General features: G+C 39.0%; 1 protein-coding gene across 3 annotated transcripts in view; it reads left to right on the forward strand.

The window, feature by feature from the left end:
* The window catches only part of LOC134539323 (talin-1), a 202,146-nt gene that overhangs the window by 47,171 nt on the left and 135,694 nt on the right, over positions 1-19,281 (forward strand). For all 3 annotated transcript variants that reach the window (XM_063381246.1, XM_063381247.1, XM_063381244.1), the window contains exon 2: positions 2,960-3,035. The gene's annotated coding sequence lies outside the window, so the exon portion shown is untranslated. The remainder of the gene's footprint in view (positions 1-2,959; positions 3,036-19,281) is intronic.

Consider the following 19,281-nt stretch of genomic DNA (forward strand, 5'->3'; position numbering starts at 1 on the left):
GCATGCGGTAGTCCACGCTTCTGCCATTCCACCGAGTACATATAACAACGCGTGTCACCAAAAACTCGATACTTAGTAAGCACATCCATCACAACCTTGAGTTTTTGCTGAAATACTCTGGCGATTATGTCATGGCGATCTTGCGGTTTTGGCCCGGTTCCAACTCACGTTCAATTTCCGTCCACTTCGGATTGCATGTGAACGTAATAAATAAATCCGGAGTTCCATAATTTCGCACGTACGTCATAGCGTCTTGAGCGTATTCGTGCATGTGGCGTGGGCTTCCGATATAAGATGATGGGAGAATCGTCAGACGTCCAATATTCTGAACATCACCATCTGAATGAATAGCATCACGCAAGTGTATATAGTCCTCAGATCGTAGCTTTGCCTGATTGAATCGGATGAACGCTAAACGTTCTGTCTCGACTTTGACATACATGTCGACAGCGAATGCTGGAATAGCCGACGGCACTTCAGAATGACATTCTCCTCATGTGTACGAATCATCATACGATACGCATAGTAATTCATTGCGCTTAGATTTTTATTCGTTGATACGCCTGAAAATGCAAAATTAAATGAATTGTTAATGGAAACCAATAATAGCAATAATAGCAATAATTAATGGAAACCAATAATAGCAATAATAGCAATAATTAGTGTGTGAATATTGTACCTGTAATTGGATCGACCATCTTCAACGTGATGTCGTATCCGTCTTGCCCTTGCCAATAAATGATTGGATATTGTAACGCATCGTACAAACGATGTGTCTCGTTTACACGATGCATGATATTGCTTCTTCGCTGAACGACAATGTCTCGCGATTTAGTTGGATCGCCAACAATAATTGCAGCAACATCATTAACGGTGGGTGCATTGGTGTTGGCACCATTGAACCATGCAAATGATATATTTGTCCTTGTATCTGTAATTGCAAACAATCATTTGTTTAAGAATACGGTGTAACTTCTGATCGTGTGATGGTGTAGTGTGTGGTGTATATGTAGTTGTTATGTATTGCAATTCATTGTGTTGGTGTGAGTGATACTTTACCTTGCAAGTCGGCATGAAGCCTCCTTCTCGAATGATATTAGCTCCAAAGGAAGTCATGCGAAAGCAGTTATTGTATTCAAGGATGTGTTGAAGAAAATGGCTGGAATCGGGATCACTTCCATCGAACAATGGTTTCAGTGGCTGTGGTGGTGTAAGTAATGGATCCAGTTTGACTTTTCCACTTGCGCAGCACAATCCAGCCGTTTCTCTTTTGAACTTTAACGCATTGCAATATCGGCATATAGTCGTCATTGGTCCAATATCTAAATTTTCATCATCACTGTAGTTCGCAGTGGGATCATATTGGAATGCCAAGCGATTGTATGATGCCAATGATCTTCGTGTGCTCACGCGTTGTCTCAATCGGGCATTTTCTCTTATTATATTTTGTCTTTCTTCGCTTAAGTTCTGTGAATACACTTGTTGCTGGCTTGCATGTCTTGTGCGGCGGCCGATGTTGGCACGTCGTCCTCTAGGCATTTTGGGCTATGGACAGAGTGGTGAATTTAACCTCAAATGCACGATCCACATAATTTACACAGTTCAACTTACGACCTTAAAGACAAATGCCTGCTGTTGAAATTGAATAAAAATTTGCACAATATACGTTATATGTTTTTTTTTACTTTTTTTTCACAATTTCACAGTAAACACAATACCGGTTTGTCACATGAAATTAACTGAGCAGAGAACAATGAGTAGTTGATTTGATGGTTTCCAATTGAAATGTTAGGAAACGAATAACTTATTTTTTCTTCTTTTTTTCCACAATTTCACAGTGAACACAATACCGGTTTGTCACATGAAATTAACTGAGCAGAGAACAATGAGTAGCTGTCAAACAATGTATCACGCACCGGCGCCATCTACTTAAAATGTTGGTTTGTCCTGAATTTTTCCTGAATTTTCTTTGCTATAAACCTCACGGAGCCCGAGACCTTTCCAACGACTGCAAAACCGTGGAAATCGGTTCAGGAAGGAAAACCCGACTTATTTTTATATAGTAGATTTATTATTAAAAAAATACTTATTCTGTTGGAAACACAAATTCTACGGAGAATCCTCTTCCTGTGGAAAAATACGCTTTTTGTGGTTAAGTTCCAGTCAGATGTGCAGATTTTCTGGACTTCAGTTTTTTTTTTTTAAATTTTATAATTTTTCTGGTTTAACATGAGTGGCAGAAAGCGGGATGTTGTATGGCTTTCATTTGAACATGGTGAAAACAAAAATATCTAACGAAATATTAAAAAAAAATGGTTTAAACCTAAAAAAACTTGGTTTAAACCGAAAAACCATGATTTTAGTTTTAAAAAAAACCTCATTTTAAAACCCTGGCTTAGAGTCATTCATGGCCTAGGGGAGTTAGTCATGGCATCAATCGCTGTCATGGGTGGCCAGTTCCCAAACAAAGCACTTATCATTCCGCCTCTGACTAGACGGGCTCCTTAATTAAATAAATAAAAGTAATGACAAAATAAATGAAATAACATTGTGTGTGAGACCGGGCCTTTGTGTCTGTGAATATTCGTTCAGGAAGCCCTTAAACTTTTGCCACTGGATTTGTTTACAAAGTTATTTTCTTCATGCACTCCTGCGGAGAAAGGATGAGACGGTTGATGTTATCGAAACTAAAGGCGGGTTTGCACAACCAGTTAGGAAATTAAGCGAAAACCTAACAAGATTGGTCAAATGAACTAGCTCTCGCCTTTTATGTGCAAGTAGGCTATTTATATTGTGATTCCTTGATGAAATCGGAACCTTAATATTTAGTGCCATGAATATGTACTCTGTGAAAAATTGTCGCATATTTAATTTTACTTTAGTGTATATATTTTGATTGTATTACATCAGTTTACATATCACTGTTGATCTATTATGTTGTGTCTCTTTTTGTTCACAGATAAACATTTTCCGAAAGACCGATCGCAAGAACCTATCACTGCCGATGTAAAGCACTTCATTTTTCTGTAATCAAGGTAAGTGACTACAATATATTTAGAGGCTTATTGTGAAGAAACGAATGTATCCGCTTATCAATATCCATGTCAATTCCACACTAAGCTAATGCATGGCTAAGCGAAAACTAACTCAGTGTAAAAAAGAAAATTTTAAGTGTTAAAATATTAGTAATATTTTTTAATATTCTGAAACCCAACATTTCTTTATTTATTTGTACACGTTAACCTAAATACAAGCTGTGTTAAGTATTTTTTTTAAGAACTCGTGGAGTATTTTATATATTTGGAGCGGGCAGGAAATGGGTGAAGATATAGTGGGACATTTATAGCTGGCAGTGTGAAATTAATTACCTAATTCGAATTTATGTGACGAATGAAGAACGGTACTTATTTTAGTAATTTGTTTTCCGCCTCTTCTTTTTTGTTTATAGTTATCAATACGCCTTTCGTACTGTTACCGTATTCACACTAATTTATACGTACAATAAACGTATATTTATAACGTCTTATTTTTGAATAAGTATTAGCAAATTTGAAGATGTATATATTGTTTGACATATACTTGTAATATTATTTCTCAACTAACCGTACTAAGATTCTTGAATTCCCGACTGTAACGAACAAGTTATATTAGACTTAAATTCTCTTGAGAAGTAACAATTTTTTTTTGAAATTATGTATGTCATGATGTGCTATTATTTATGATATTAATTTAACTAGGAAAATAACTTTTTTTGGATATCATGGTTGTAGGTTTAATTTATAAAGCTTTGCATAACAGTCTCACAGAAACAACGCAAAAAAAAAAAAAAAGTGGAAACTACTGGTGCTTACGAGTATTTATGGTTCTGTGAACTTACCTTCTCAATGAAATTCACTAGTGCATTGAAAAATAAGCTGTTTAAACGTTTGTTGTACACTGTACGTACTAAGGGACTACAACGGATTAATCATTTTGGATTTCATATAGATACATGATTAATTACCATACGGATTTACTCTGGACAATGCGTAGTGTATGTCCCTTGAGATCAGTAAGTTAATGACTACGAAAGGAAGTCGGCGAATTTACTTAATGATTACTTTTCATGAATGGTTATCAAGGTTTTAATTTTAAAAAATAGCTAATCACTTTTTAACCATTAGAAAATCTTTTTGTGTGCAAATATTCTGATATTCACATTGTCCAAAAAAAAAAAAAAAAGAAAGAAAGGCTAAAGATACCAAAATTAAAATAACTCACTAAAGTTTCCTTTAACTTCCAGTAATATGCTGAAGTTATTCGTACTTGCCTGGCGTTATGGTCTCCGCCTATCTGGGCACATATACGATGTGCAGAGCTTCAGAGAAAACCACGCGATTTGAAAACTACTCGTTATATCCCAGTGGGGTCTATTCACGAAAAAAAAAAAAATTAAGTATACGCTGAGGGCGGATAAGTAATAATTTTTCCTTTTAAACATTTTTTTATTCTTAGAAGCTTGAAAATGTCCAAAACGGGTGCTTTCAGAGTAACTTTTAGGCATGAAACACCCGGTACAGATCCTTGAAAGCATTCAAGTGACTTGCGTTACACCTTGATCTTAAATGCTCAGCCATATGTTATGGTTACCATACAGATCTCATACCTAGTTGTCCTATGCACGACGCGAAGACTGCGCGCCAGTTCCGAGCCTTGCGCTTAGAGGCGATAACCGCGATAGAAGCACCAGCGGGCGTCGCACTTATCATCCAGCCTCACTAACACAAATACTCAAATGACTTAAATTTTAGTTTAGAACGAAACAAACTCGTAACTGTCTCGTCGCCAGTCTGCCTTTTAATGAACGTAGCAATTATCCTAGTACCCTCTAAGGGTTATAAAAGCATTTGGTAGCACTGCACGCATCTTACTTGGGGTCAATGGGCCCGTGGGGTCCCTTTTTAGTATGTATGACTCACAGATCGTCGAAATATTCGCCGATGTAGTGTTTTGATGCGTGAATAAAGTTGCAGGGTTATTGACGCGTTGCAGGATATGTGCGCCCCCCCCTTTTTTTTTTATTCTTCCTCGTGTTTATGGCGTGATAACGAGGGGAGCACTACTGCCTTTTGGAACTGAATTACGATCCTATTGAAGTCGGTCGTTGAATTTTGAGTACCCCAGTTATGTACATAACCGTATTGGCGTTCACCGTTGGCGCCATCCTGTACTTAATTTTTTGTTGGTCAGAGGTAAAATTTATATCAGTGTTGTGTGGTCCGGTCCTTAGCGATTGATCGTGTTTGGAATATAGTTAGCAGCTGTATACAATATAATTATTATGAATTCGACCTGCGAAGTTTGACTGCAGGTTCATCATGAAAAATAATTTGAAACATACGTACTACTTATGGTCTAAAGTGCTTCCCGAGTCTGGTACACGCCTTTGAATTCGGAGCTGAATAACTTAATTTACTGCAAATAATAGCGATCTTTTTTAATACGTAACACTGGTCGTCTGTATAATTTTTTTGAACAAATTTCTACGTCCACTGCAAAACTTGTTACTGTCGTAAAAATTACGACAAACTTTGGGTTAACAATACTCAGCAAGTTTATGGGGGGAAAATGTGTTATATTCAGTGATTTCAATTTTACGACAGCGACAAATTTTGCGGTGGCTGTAAAAATTGGTTCGCTTGAACATTATCCAGACGCTTAAGTGTTTGTAATGCTTTCTTTATTAATTGCAATAAAAGACTGGTTCAGCTCAAAAATCGTATAGGTATCTATGTTTTCAACTTATTTGTCCTGATAAATCTGCAACAAAAACAATTTTTAAGACAAAAAAGAATTATATATTTACAAACATTGTCAATGGTATTTGATAGTGTGCTACTAAGGGAGTTATGATTATTCCCCCCCCCCCCCCACATTCCCTGTTTTTTTTGCATCTCTTGCAGTAATGATTAGCAGTTTAAAAATTATTTCAGAAAAAAAAAGTGTCAAATTTTGACTTATTCTGTTTATAGTTGGCGTATTGCTGCATAAAATTCTTGGATGGTTTTATTGTGAGTGTGTAGTAATGGCTGATTAAGGGGTCCGCCTAGTTAGTGAGGCGGAATGATAAGTGCGATCCTCGCTGGTGTTTACCAGCGCGGTATCGCCTCTAAGCGCAAGGCTGCGAACTGGCGCGCAGTCTTCTCGTCGTGAATAGGGCAACTATGAGGTCTGAGTGGTAACCATAACATTAAATGGTGGAGAAATGAAGATGCGTTTAGGTGTAATGCAAGAGAGAGAGAGCAAGGGAGAAATTTCGGAATTGTATTTGGTTAACAAGCTAGAATGGTGGATTGTGAACAGTCATTAGCGGAGGAAGGGGTTTTTAGAAGCTTGTGGATTGTGTTGAATTTGGTGACGTCATAGCTACGCCCTTCTTCCTGGCTCTTTCAGAAATCCCTCATGGACGTCTTTGAAAACGGAAAAGATGATAAAGCAGCAACTGCATTGTGCGGCTGCCATCTGGGGCACCGGGAACTTCTTTCTCGTGCGACTGTTGGTTTTTCCCGCGGAGTGGGGGGTTTGTGGCCGAGAGGGGTGGGCTGTATGAGTGTTTGTTTGTCTTCGGCGAAGGGGGCGGTGCCCCGGGGAGCGTCACTCCGCGCGGGCGTTTGAAAAACAAAGCAGCGTCGCCGCCGCGGTGCATTGTTGTCCTCGCCCGGCGCTCGCGGGGTTGGCAGCCATGCGCCCGACAATCAATCTTAGCTCTTCGGTATACGGGATATCGCGAACGGAACAGAGAAGTCGCGCATGGAACGGAAACACGTAACCAAGGTGCTGCCACCTGCGTCGGATGGCGCAAACCAAAAGTCCACGAAAGCCAAAGCATAAATTTAGAGTATTAACCCTTTGAGCACACAGAAATTAAAAAATAAATTAGAATATATTGTGTAGCTTTTAGCAGACGTGGCGGAAGGAAAAATTAAAGCAGCAAATGTTGCTTGTTCTTGTTATGATCGCCAGATAGCAGCACAAGGCCCACGCGAGGTATTTCAGCAATACCACTGAAACATTGCGAATAGTAACATTTTTTCAAAGTGGTATCATAGAAATACCACTATAAAACAAAGGGTTAACGGTTTAAATGAGTATTAACAAAACTGGCAATATTTTTAAATTAAATTTTTTTGTCGATAATCGAGTCCAAAGTCGGGGGTTTGGTCTTTTCCCAAGTATTTTCCTCTTTCATCGGAACCGTTTCATTATCTGGTTTAAAATTTCAGTCTGCCAATGGAGTGATTCGATTGTCGGCGTAGCTGCTCCGGGCAACGAATTCCAGCGTCTTGTGATTCGCGTTGAAAACACCGATTTGCATACATTCTTTCACGCTCGGCATTGTTTCAAAGAATTCTACGTCAACTATCGTGTCCGAGTTTCGTATCATAAGTGTATTTGAAACATGAGAACACGTGAATTTGCTCATTACCGAGGTTAGATTTTACATATCTCTAGCGGGTACTGAAAGACTCACTGATAATTTTTTTTTTTAAATTTTTATTTGTGACCACACCCCATGCCTCACCCGGCCGCCAATCACAAGGAAGAAACCGCTAGTGCGAGTATGCCTTGTTGCAGTCTAATAGGCGTTCAGATATTTTTCGCGAAAAATGCCTGCGCTTACAGTGCGCACGTGCGACGCTCGCTGGTGCTTCTAGCGCGGTATCGCCTCTTGAGCTGGTGCGCAGTCTTCTCGACGTGCATGGGACAACTGTGATATTTGAGCGGTGATCTGACATTTGACATAGAAATGAAGATAAAGGTGTAATGCAAGTCCCTTCAGTGCTTTCAAGAATCTGCACCGCTTGTTTTACGTCTAAATTTTACTCTGAAAACACACCTATAAGCCATTTTTAACTCTTCAAAAAATACAATTTTAAAATCTTAATCCTAAATAAAATGTGCCATTTGGCCCTCAGCAAATTCTTAAATGTTTTCGTTAACAGACCCCAATCGGATATCTCGAGTAGTTTTCAAATCGCGTTGTTTTTCCTGAAGCCCTGCGCACCGTGTCTGTGCACGGGTAGGCGGAGCCCTTATTGCTATTGTGAATGTAAATGTGAAAATTTTTGGGCGTGCGCACTTGAGCCTCTGCCCACAAATTTTCCAATGTAGACGTACCATTTGACAGTTGCCATAAACTACGTGTCAATAAAAATAAGTACAAAAATTGGTTACGGTGACTGCGTGACTGCTACGTGAGACTGTTTTGGGTTCGTTTCTCCAACAATTTTTTTGTCTTTAAATTAATTTAATTTTCATTTTAATACACAAATATAAAAACGAAAAAAAAGTGGTTTTAACATCGCCTCCCACCAAGGCGACTGGGGTTCGATTCCCGGCGGGGTCGAACTCGGAGTTTCGCAAGTGGGAAACGTGGCCGACGTTGCCGTGGCCTTTGTTCCTCGGGGTGCTCGCTGCTCCATACCCCATCTCATCTCACCTCACGCATTCCCTAGGCTGGCCGGAAACGACAGGTCTGTCCCTCGGGTTGGGCAGTCGGTTCCTGTGTGTCAGCCCATTTCCATCCATGTGGACCCTTGCCTCAGGCGAGACACTACATGTCGATTTTTTTATTTTACGTGACACAGACTACCTACTCTAGCCGCGATGACGGATCTGTTTTGAGACTTCCACGTATACCGTCTTTTCCCGGATACTCGGTTTTGTGTATTCTTGCGAGAAGACAATTGTGTAGTCATTAGAAGAAGGAAATGCGAAGTATTTTCCTCGTGGGGGGTAAAAAATGTTATCGTCGTTAGTTTTACCGTCACTTCATATTTTAAGAGTTCACACTTTGACTGTGATTTGCCTGTTCTTGTATTTCTTAAAAACCAACTTGACATCGAAAAAAAAAAAAAAAAACACACACAGAGCTTATTGAAAACAGTTAACTTTCTCACGAAATATGAAACGAAATTATTTCTCAGTTGGGATAAATTTTGTCACGGAAATCTTTCAAGCACCCGCGTAGAGCAAATGCGATCACAATTCGAATTGCCCGCGCGTGCGGCACGTTGTACGCGCTCGTAGAATTACCGCGTGCATGACTGTAACGCGAATCATGTCTCTTTACTGGAAGAGTCGTCCGAGTTTGGTCTACTGGAGGGTCTGAGGTCCATGCACCATTCACGGCTGGGTTGGGGATTACTATCTCATTGGAAAATATCCTTCCTCCGTTCAGAACTGGGTTTTGTCTTTTTCCTTCGCCATTTTACTGCGGAAGAGTTTTTGTTGAAAAGGGGGTCAGGACTTAGGGTAAAGTAAGGTAATTTCGTGATAAAATTAACTTTTCGCTAATAAATATTGTTTTATTCAACAATTACTGTCGTATTTGGGCAAAATTGTTTAACATTTGTGTAATACTAACATTATAAGTAATATACTTACCATTATATACATCTTTTCAACACAAAATTTAATTTCAAATTTTAAATGGTTTGACAGGTAATTTCGTGATATGGGTATCTAATTTCGTGATAGGGGTTAGGCAATTTCGTGATACAATAACAATACAAATATTTTCAAACAAATACCAACTATAATAACAAATAATATAATTTTAACTTGTAACATGCATTCTAATTGCTTTTTTCTTCATTTCATCATAAAAATTTTTTCAAATAACCTTCGAAAAATTAGGTTTAGTCTAGTTTATTTAGATGCTTACATCGCTCAACTCACTTTCAGCATTAGCACAATTATCACACATGAAAACTAGTTCCCCAGAATCAGCAGGTTGGCACTCTTCGTGATAAGGCATCAAGCAATAACAGCATTGTAGCCATTTAGCGCCATTTCTTATTTGAACGTCTCTGAAATAACTGTTTCCGCACATACCACAGATCCAATCTTCATCAAGAATTTGGACTTCCTTTGATTTTGTCTTGCATTTGCGAAGTTCTGGACCAGATATGGACGGTTCTAATGTTGGTGTCGAAGCTTTTGAAGTTGATGGGACAATCTTGGAAGTTGGTGGAACAGCCTTGGAAGTTGATGGGACAATCTTGGAAGTTGATGGGACAGCCTTGGAAGTTGATGGGATATTCTTGGAAATTGATGGAACATTCTTGGAAGTTGATGGAACAGCCTTGGAAGTTGATGGGACAATCTTGGAAGTTGATGGGACAGCCTTGGAAGTTGATGGGACAATCTTGGAAGTTGATGGGACAATCTTGGAAGTTGATGGGACGATCTTGGAATTTGATGGAACAGCCTTGGAAGTTGATGGGACAATCTTGGAAGTTGATGGGTCAGCCTTGGAAGTTGATGGTGTAGCCTTGGAAGTTGATGGGGTAGCCTTGGACGTTGATGGGGTAGCCTTGGACGTTGATGGGGTAGCCTTTGTGGTTGATAAGATATCCTTCGATGATGACATTACAGGATTCGATGTTGGTAGGGCAGCATCTAAAGTTGAAGTGGCAGGTCTCAATGATGCGTATATTATTGACCCCAAGATGGTAATTTATCCTACTGGAGTAAGGCATCTTGCACTTGAGTCTCGCTTTCTCTTTCCTTGGTTAATGAGGGTGTTTCTTCACATTGATGGCAGGACCAAGATCTTGTCAGCTACCAATATCTGATCCTTTTCTGGCTGTTCTTGAGGTAGAGGCTTGTTCGTTAGTTTGGAGGGTTCAAAAGCTTCCTTACGAATAGCACACTTGTTGAATGGATAAATTCCCGTTTTCTTGAAAGAATTTGTAATGTTCTTAGTGCAGAAGCTCTCAATAAAGGCAGTATTCATAATCGTATGAAATTTTGTTCTATTTGGTTTTTCCATTGGATTTTCCTTCATGTAGGAGTTAAGACGTTGACCCAATGTGATTTTAAGGATTTGTAAACTCCTACATCTAACGGTTGCAAAAAATGAGTTGTATGGGCTGGGAAAGTAAATAAGAAAATCTGATTTTCTTTCGCAAACTAAATAACTTCAGGGTTAATATGTGATGCGTGTGAATCCATGAAGAGGATGACTGGTCGAGCAGGAGGAATGGAGGCTACAAAGAACTGGAACCATTCAAAGAACAGATCACTGTTAATCCACCCTTTTGGAGAGAACTTCACTATTGCATTAGGCAAACAATCTCTCTTTAGGTTATCGTTCCACCTGACACCTTTGAAAATAATCATAGGCGGAATCTATGTCCCATTTGCGCACACACATCCCAAAAGTGTATGTGATTCTCCCCTGTCTGCATAAACTCTCTTATAAACATATCGCTTTCCCACTGCTGTTACAACTTTGTTTGCTTTCACGACATACGAAAGACCTGTTTCGTCACAGTTCCATAGCCTATCAGGTGCTTCTTTGATATCCAATCGGTCCAGTAATTCCTCTAATTTAATATAAAAATCCCAAATGATTTCTTCATTTGCCATAGAAGCCTTGTATGCTGCAAGGTTTTCTGGAGCTCTTAATGAGAGGTTGTACCTACTCTTGAAATTTGTCCACCACCATTTGCTAACACTTTCACAGTCGGCACTTTTTGCGAGTTCATGTGCTACTTTCCTTACTGTAGAAACAGTTAAACCAAATCCTAACTCTTGCATCTCTATGATGTAATTATACAGACTAATTTCTAGGTTTGAAGTGAGAGCGAATGGTCTTCCTAGTTTTGGCAGAGGTTCATTTCTGTTTTCACATGGGATATTTTTTAAATAGTCTCTTAGTGTACTCCATGGCACACCCATTTCCTTGGAGGCTTTGTAAAGTGAACACTTTTGTTGTTTAACTAATTCAGCAGCTGCAATTAACTGTCTGGAGTCATATTTGCTGTATTTTTTCTTTCTTTATTCATCATTCAACTTAAAAATAAAAAAAGAGCCAATGTATTTTTGTGATAGCATATAGGTAATTTCGTGATATAGGTAATTTCGTGACACACTATAATTAGCTTTCTAAGTGAAACTAAGTTATTGTAAACTTAATTTACAACACAAACTCTCATAATAATTTTGTTCTAACAAGCTTAGAAAACTTACAAGATCAATTCATATTAAAGGCTTTGAAAATTTATCGTTAGCAAGGACAAAAATGCTAAGAAACGCCATGAACAACATAAGCAATAACAGCTGTATGCAGAAGTACAAAATCATAAAATTATTCACACTGTAAGAGGTTTATATTCTCTACAAAACTGTGTATTAAATGCTAACATACCATGTACATGGACCCTTTTATGAATATTCGAAGTTAAACCTGCAAAAGAGTACTCACATTTAACGAAACTTTGCTCACTTTTACGAAAACTTTTGTTTTGTGACGTTGACGCATTCCAAGACACGAACGATACATACCACACTATTTAGCGGAGAACGCTGAAACTACCAGACCAAAATGCAGCTCCAAAAAACCGCTGGTATTTTCGTTACAAACGTCATAAAAAATGTCACGAAATTACCTGTGTCACGAAATTACCTTACTTTACCCTACAGGTAAAGACACCTATATTTCGCGAATACATCTCGTGTCAGGCTATTTCACACATAACTGTAGCTTTTTTCTTAGAGGTTTGGCGAATTGTGGGCGTGCAGCAGTACGGTAACTACGTCCTCATTGGTCCCGTCAAGTGCGGGAAAACAGCCTTCACCGACCACAGCCAATAATTTCAAGAAAAATCTACAGTGTTTTGTAAAATACCTTGACACGAAATGTATTCGCGAAATACAGGTGTCCATACTTACAGGTGTACAATCTCTACATTAACTAATACGAAAATATAAAAGAAACAAGTTTTAATCATGAATAAATATTTAATCTTCGAACTCATAATTTTATCGTAATCTAGTTATATATTCGTAAACGTCTAAAGTATTGTTTCGAATGTTTAAAATTTAAAAAAAAAAAAAAATCAGCAATATAATTTTACATTAGGTTAAGGGGAAGTATCACTCATTTCAGAACTCTTCCCTCCCCCCTCCCACATGAATAAAATCCTACGGCACTGGCAGACGGCAACGGACAAACCATCGCACAATCACGCTGCCATAGGATCCTCTGAGCAATGCCTGTTACGACGAGGCACGAGTGGAAAAAGTGCGCGCGCCGGTCGCCCGGGGGCCACCGTGCATAGTGTCACTGACGTCATTAAGGGCCCCCCCGTAGCTGCGGGGGTGGGAGATGAAGACAAACACCCGCCCCCTGGAACCCTCCTCCCCTCCCTCCTTCTCTCCACCGTCTCTGGCTAATTGTTATCGGTGGCGGGACACCGAGTGGCCGCCTCGCCGTAATCCTGACACGATTAGCCGATGCTTATTCGGTTTCCCTATAACCGCCCGCCGGGCTGGCTTCTGTTCCTCCGCCCACCCTCGGCTCTGGGCGCAAGAACCAGGAGCGGCAGAGGGTGTGCTCAGAAGCTTTCGTGTAATCTTTTGACCAATCAATATAGGAAAAATTCACGAATTCATTTCGCGATAGGATAAAATACAAATAGTTATACCTACCTCAGTGCTGCCTCTGCTATTGGCTCACAACTCACCTGGATGACTCTGGGCCAATGAGAAACACCCAACCAAAGCTGTATCGAATCACAGGCTGCTACTTTGGGACGTCTCACAAGACAGCAGCCAATGAGTGGGTGACATTTGACCGAGTGTACGTAGAACTATGGAGTTCATCCTACATGTAATTGAACCCGTGAATTTTTCCGGTCCCTACCAATCAAACATTTTTTTTTCACCAATTAAACAGTCCAGTAGTTTTGTGCATTGAATACATGTAATATGTTAATATTACACGGTTGAGTGGTTCTAAAATCTTCAGAGAGGTAGGAAAACTAGAAATTATTAAACATTATTGCTTTAAGTATAGTACTTTTCGTACCTCTGTACATAAATTACATGAATAGAAATAATACTTGTGAATATTTCTGTCAGAATACAGTGGCTTTTGAACACTGTATTCTGTATATTAGCAGACAACTCATACCTGATAATATTTCTTCGTTGAACGATTCTTTAAGCGGGTCGTACGAAATCATGACACGGGCTGAAAGTAGCCTATCACTGTTCTTACGTCTAACCAATGAGCCATCAGCTCGGACTCAAAGTAATAGGTAGCTTGCCTACTTTGAAGTTGAAAGTAGATTTTTACTGCGCATAGTTGTTATAAATACAACCTTATGTCCGGACTTCCAATATATTTACAGTGTAAGCCTATCTCCATCTGGTTTAGTTTTTTTACTTCACAAGAGGACATATTATTTAAAACCACACGTTTTCCCGCAGCTATAAGTAATTTAAAAAAATCCTCTTATAGTCATCGAACTAGTTAAGCTTCTATATAAATTAATGTTTTGTTATATGAAGTTAGTTTATTGAAAAAAAATTTGGAAAATACAATTTAGCGTTTTAAATGTACACATTATTTTCTTACTTGCAAACTTAAAAGTATTTTTTTTTTTTAACATTCTGATTGATATTCTTGTTAGGTGACTTATCTACCTTTAATGATAATTTATAAACGACACGTAATGTGTTTTCTTTTGAACAATTCCCTCCGGACGTACTGAAGATATCACCGTATACATAGCCTATACTAAACCTTGACAATCAACAGCACGAAAGGAAAAATCTCTACTAGGATTGATTGGTGTTGGACGAATTGGCGAGTACAGAGAACCACTACCCCACGGGTGGTGAGGTGGATGTTTTTTTCTGTGTCAATTGTTGTCCACTTTCTGGAAAGTCAAGGTGAACCAGGGAAAAGTCATATCGCACCCATACTTTCTGCGCCCGCACAATTCGCTGCCTGAATCGTAAAACGTTGCTTGCCACCTTTAAATTCTGATAGTAGCTATTGATGAGCGAAATGGTTACGGTTCCTCTAGAATAACTGATTATTTAGATGGTTAACGTTATCAGTTATTGGACATGAAGGTGTGTTTTTATTCACTTTTCCATTTGCAAAGAGCTACTAAAAAAAATCATTACACCCATCAAACGTACAGCGTAATTTGAACACTGGCATTGTAATTTTATTTTTTTTAAAATTCAAAATAAAAAATATATTTTGTCGTGTTGCAGATGTGATTATATATATTTGATCCAAGTACCTTATTTATTTACATAATTACGAAATAATTTTACTGACTGAATAACTAACAAAATTAATATAATTTAGCTTATATTTCGGTTTACTTCGAAGTGCAGACGCTATAGCATATTATTAAAATACTTCCCATATTTTTAAAATTCATTAAACAATTAACATAATTTTTTTAACACGCTAGAAATTATACGTCCATGGAACTGCTAAAATATTAACATGAAACATTAAAAAATACACATTATAACACTAAGTTGGCCTACATGTTTGTATATTTGTTGTTGCTGAACAACTGAAATCAGTCTAAATACTTCCTAGAAACAAACTTTAACCTTATTAAGCTGATTTAACATTATTTTTTATAAGGTTATTAAAACGTGATTTGAACAACATCCCTTTAGGTTCATAAGCGCACCCTTTACCGCTGTGCTATTGAGCCTAGGAGAATAGGTATTGTAATGATTGTAATGCCAGTTTTATTAGATGTTTAAAAACTTGAGAGCACTTTTTACTATGACTATTTTAGTTTACCAGATATATCCTAGGTTAGTTTCACTGTAATAAAATTTCATTTGGCACACCAATACGGTTGCTATGTACCCTAATGTTTACGAAATGACTATATACCTACGGGTTTATGTCGCTACACATGGGTCCGCCATCTTCGTGTCGCATTTCCAGTCATCGACTTCGGTTTCATTTTCACGAAATTACTCCTACTAAATGCCATATACCGAGAGCTAAGATGTTTACACACAAAAAAAAAAGCGAAATGCTCGTGAAATGTCGGGTACTTCAGTTATTTGTATATAAAAATGATCTTTGGGTATTAAATTCATTTCATTGGTTCATCAGATATTTGACGACACCCTGGCTAAGTATCGAAGGCGTTCAGATATCAAAAACCATTTGACCTAATTTGTTAGTTGGATCAGATGTAAGACAGACTACGTATAAGTTTGATTTTGTGATTTTGTGCAGTTTGCTTGAATGAGTGTCGGGACGTCGATTCCAAAATGTCAATGCCAGCTGTAACGTACCTTCCTTGGTCTTTGCACCATGAGCCGCCTTTTCACTGGCCAGCTACGTTGCTCTGCTGGGATGAATTGGAAAGTGCTCCCCCCCAGGGCTGGCCATGGCTTAGGGGTGGATGCCGAGGGATCGCGTCCCTCCCCCCTTCCCCACGGAGCCCCGTCCCGACGCCTTACCCCCCTCTCTCCCCCCCCTCCCTCATCAACGTGGCGTCTCCCGGCGTCATGGCGTCGCCTCGAGACAACTACTGACGGCGGGCGATGCCTCCGTATCGCTCGCTGTCCCCCTTTCGTGGCACCCTGAAACACTCACCGCACCTACCACGTCTTCTTGATAAGCTAGAAAAATAAATAATGGGAGTTGTATGTAATAGCCGGTCCTGCGCCAGGATCCAGGGATAGGCGCCTGGTACCGGTCCCCCATCTTGGATTATGACGTCACGGCGGCCATTTTGGATGATCTTGACCTTCAGTATGTGCCCAAAATTCGCCAAATTGTCCAGTTTTTAAGAAAAATATTCCGCCAAAAATCTAAAAAAAAAATTGAAAATTAAAAAAAAAAAACATTTTCGAGGGGGGGGGGGGGGGGAAAGTAAAATATTCGAAATTCGAAATATCACAAATGACGTTATCATTGAAAAAACGAAAATTCCTCATAGTGGCTTAAATTCACCATTGTCTAGCCTCCCTAAGCCGCCGAGGTCAAGTCCGCCATCTTGTCGTCTGCTGGAGACCACCATTTTGAATTGTGACTTCATCGTTGCAATTATCGTTACGGCAACCATCTTGAAAATCCAAAATTATTGTCAGAAAAAATTGGAAAAATTTTTACTTTGTCCTCGAACGGATATGGTTTACAATATACACAGTCCAGGCAAAAATTATATTTTAAAGATCCATGAGTTGCTACTTCATTAGTAAGCTGATTATGTTCTGCTTGGTATCATCAAGAAAAGTACAAATGTCTTTTGACTCACTAAATGTATTTAATTAATAGTAGTCTTTCAAAATTCCACAAAATGCAGATTGTGCCAAGTGGAATCCATTATAATTTACCTGTAATGCACCCCGCACAGTATTTGGGTTTAGTTTCATGCCCAGGCGTCATCGTAATCGGTTGCTGAACACTTTTTTTTTGTGCTTGTACACATACGAGTCTCCAACCTAAACCGAGAAGTTGAAACGTCTGCAGGTAGTTCCACAGCAGACGACCGGACTTAACCTATTATACAGTTTTTCGCATGTCGTCTCCAATTGTCAATACACGCAAACCAAACATGACACTTATCGCAGCGAAACTTCATACAAGAAGGATTCTGCATGCATTTGCTTATCTCGTATCTTCGTGCATCGTGGGAAAATGCGAACGACTTATCGCAGTAGCTTTAAGGATGCTTAGTCGATGAAGACGAACATTTCAGGCTCGAACCAGATGCTGATGTAGGCCTAACTGCTGTAGTACCAATTCCCGGCATACTCTTAAGCGAATCAATCAATCGCTGTTGTAGCGAAACCTTTACTTAAATGTAAAATTGGAGCCAAATTTTCAACGCCAACTCATTCGTTAAGCAGATGCGTTTTCCTCGAGAAGCAGTATTATTCCTCCCTTCCGGATCTTCGTGGGAATAGCACGGGTCATTTTGAACTTTATGTTTGTTGAGCCTGAGCTTGCAGGATAATTTCTATGTAACATTTTGTGGTTTGACCTTAAGACAGTGTTACGTAGACTAGTGTAAGTTTTGTGGCATTTGTAGTCAGCTGCGCAAAACAAACGATTGTTTACTCATAGTGGTCACATGCTGGCGAAGACTGGCATTGAATATCAGAGTGTAACTACCTTAAAGAACATATGAACCCAGAGAACAAATGAATCTAACCAAGTGAGCAGGGTATCCGTGTAGTCGGTGTTGGTACCATGTTAAAATTCAGAATTACATCTAGTGTCCAACTATGAGACTTTTCAGGTATGTACCATTTCACTGGTTCGTTTACATGCCGAAAGCGCGAAGCTTTTAGCAATAAGTCTTAGAGAACTCAGCAGTTGATAAATCTTTACTTTATTGAATTGGTTCTGTGTGACAGCAATAAACACACATGGTTAAATTGAAACGGGAGTTTTTTTTGGTAAACTACATCCGTAGAAAATGTAATAGTTAGGACGTTTTTTGGTGTAGTTCCTAAACATGTAATTCATTTTTTTAATTATTCAAAGTATGGGAAAAATACCATAAAATGTGGCATTACCTCCATATTAGTTTAGGAATACGTCAAATGCATAATAAATGGACCACTTTATTATGATTAATTTTCCATACAATTGTAAAGTATACTTAATTACATATTTAGGCATGTAATTAAATTTTCTTACAGTGAGGGAAACAACACGAATGCTGATGATCCTTGCAGGGATATCGCGAGAGCAGCGATATAAACTATACACACTTAAAGCAGAATGAAAACTCACCTCAAATTACATTATAAAATGTTACCTAAAATTTTGTAACGTTCGTGATTTTTTTTCCGGGTCATGTTGGTTTCGACATTTGTCATTTGGTTATTATAGGAACAAGAACTTTCTAAGTGCTTATGCATATTCCTGCTAATAAAATATAGCGCGCGTGACACTGTGAAATAGTGTAGTAAATGTATGCACCAGGAACAGATAAAAATTTCAGATGTTCTAAATTTAAGAATGTAGTGTGTTTTCTCGTGGTTCTAAGTTCTCAACAATTCAATTAAAGAATGAGAGCCCATTGTAAAATAGGAATCGACGTCTCCGTTACTCGATTTAATATTACTTTCAAGCACAGACTTCCGTCTTCACGATTGTAATGTCTTGGGCGAGAGGTGTTGGGGGGGGGGGGGAGATGGTACTAATACAGTCTCGTCAATTGGCGGATGGAAGCTCCGGAGGAAGCGACAGACATTTTACGGCAGCATCGTGGTTGATTTTTTGGATAAAGATTCTATAGCCGTGTTTTTACTCCCGTCTTTATTCCCACCACCTTCCCCCCCCTCCCCCCCCGGAGAGGGATAAAAATCTGCGAAACGCCCCACCGCATGAAATTTTTTTTTTTCTGCGCCGTCGGGAAAGGGGGGTTGTGAGGGGACGAAATTCTGTGCAGTCTCCACACGCGCCGGGGCCACGTTTTTAACTGCATCCCCCAT

This window comes from Bacillus rossius, chromosome 15, assembly GCF_032445375.1.
Source record: "Bacillus rossius redtenbacheri isolate Brsri chromosome 15, Brsri_v3, whole genome shotgun sequence".
NCBI lineage: Eukaryota > Metazoa > Arthropoda > Insecta > Phasmatodea > Bacillidae > Bacillus > Bacillus rossius.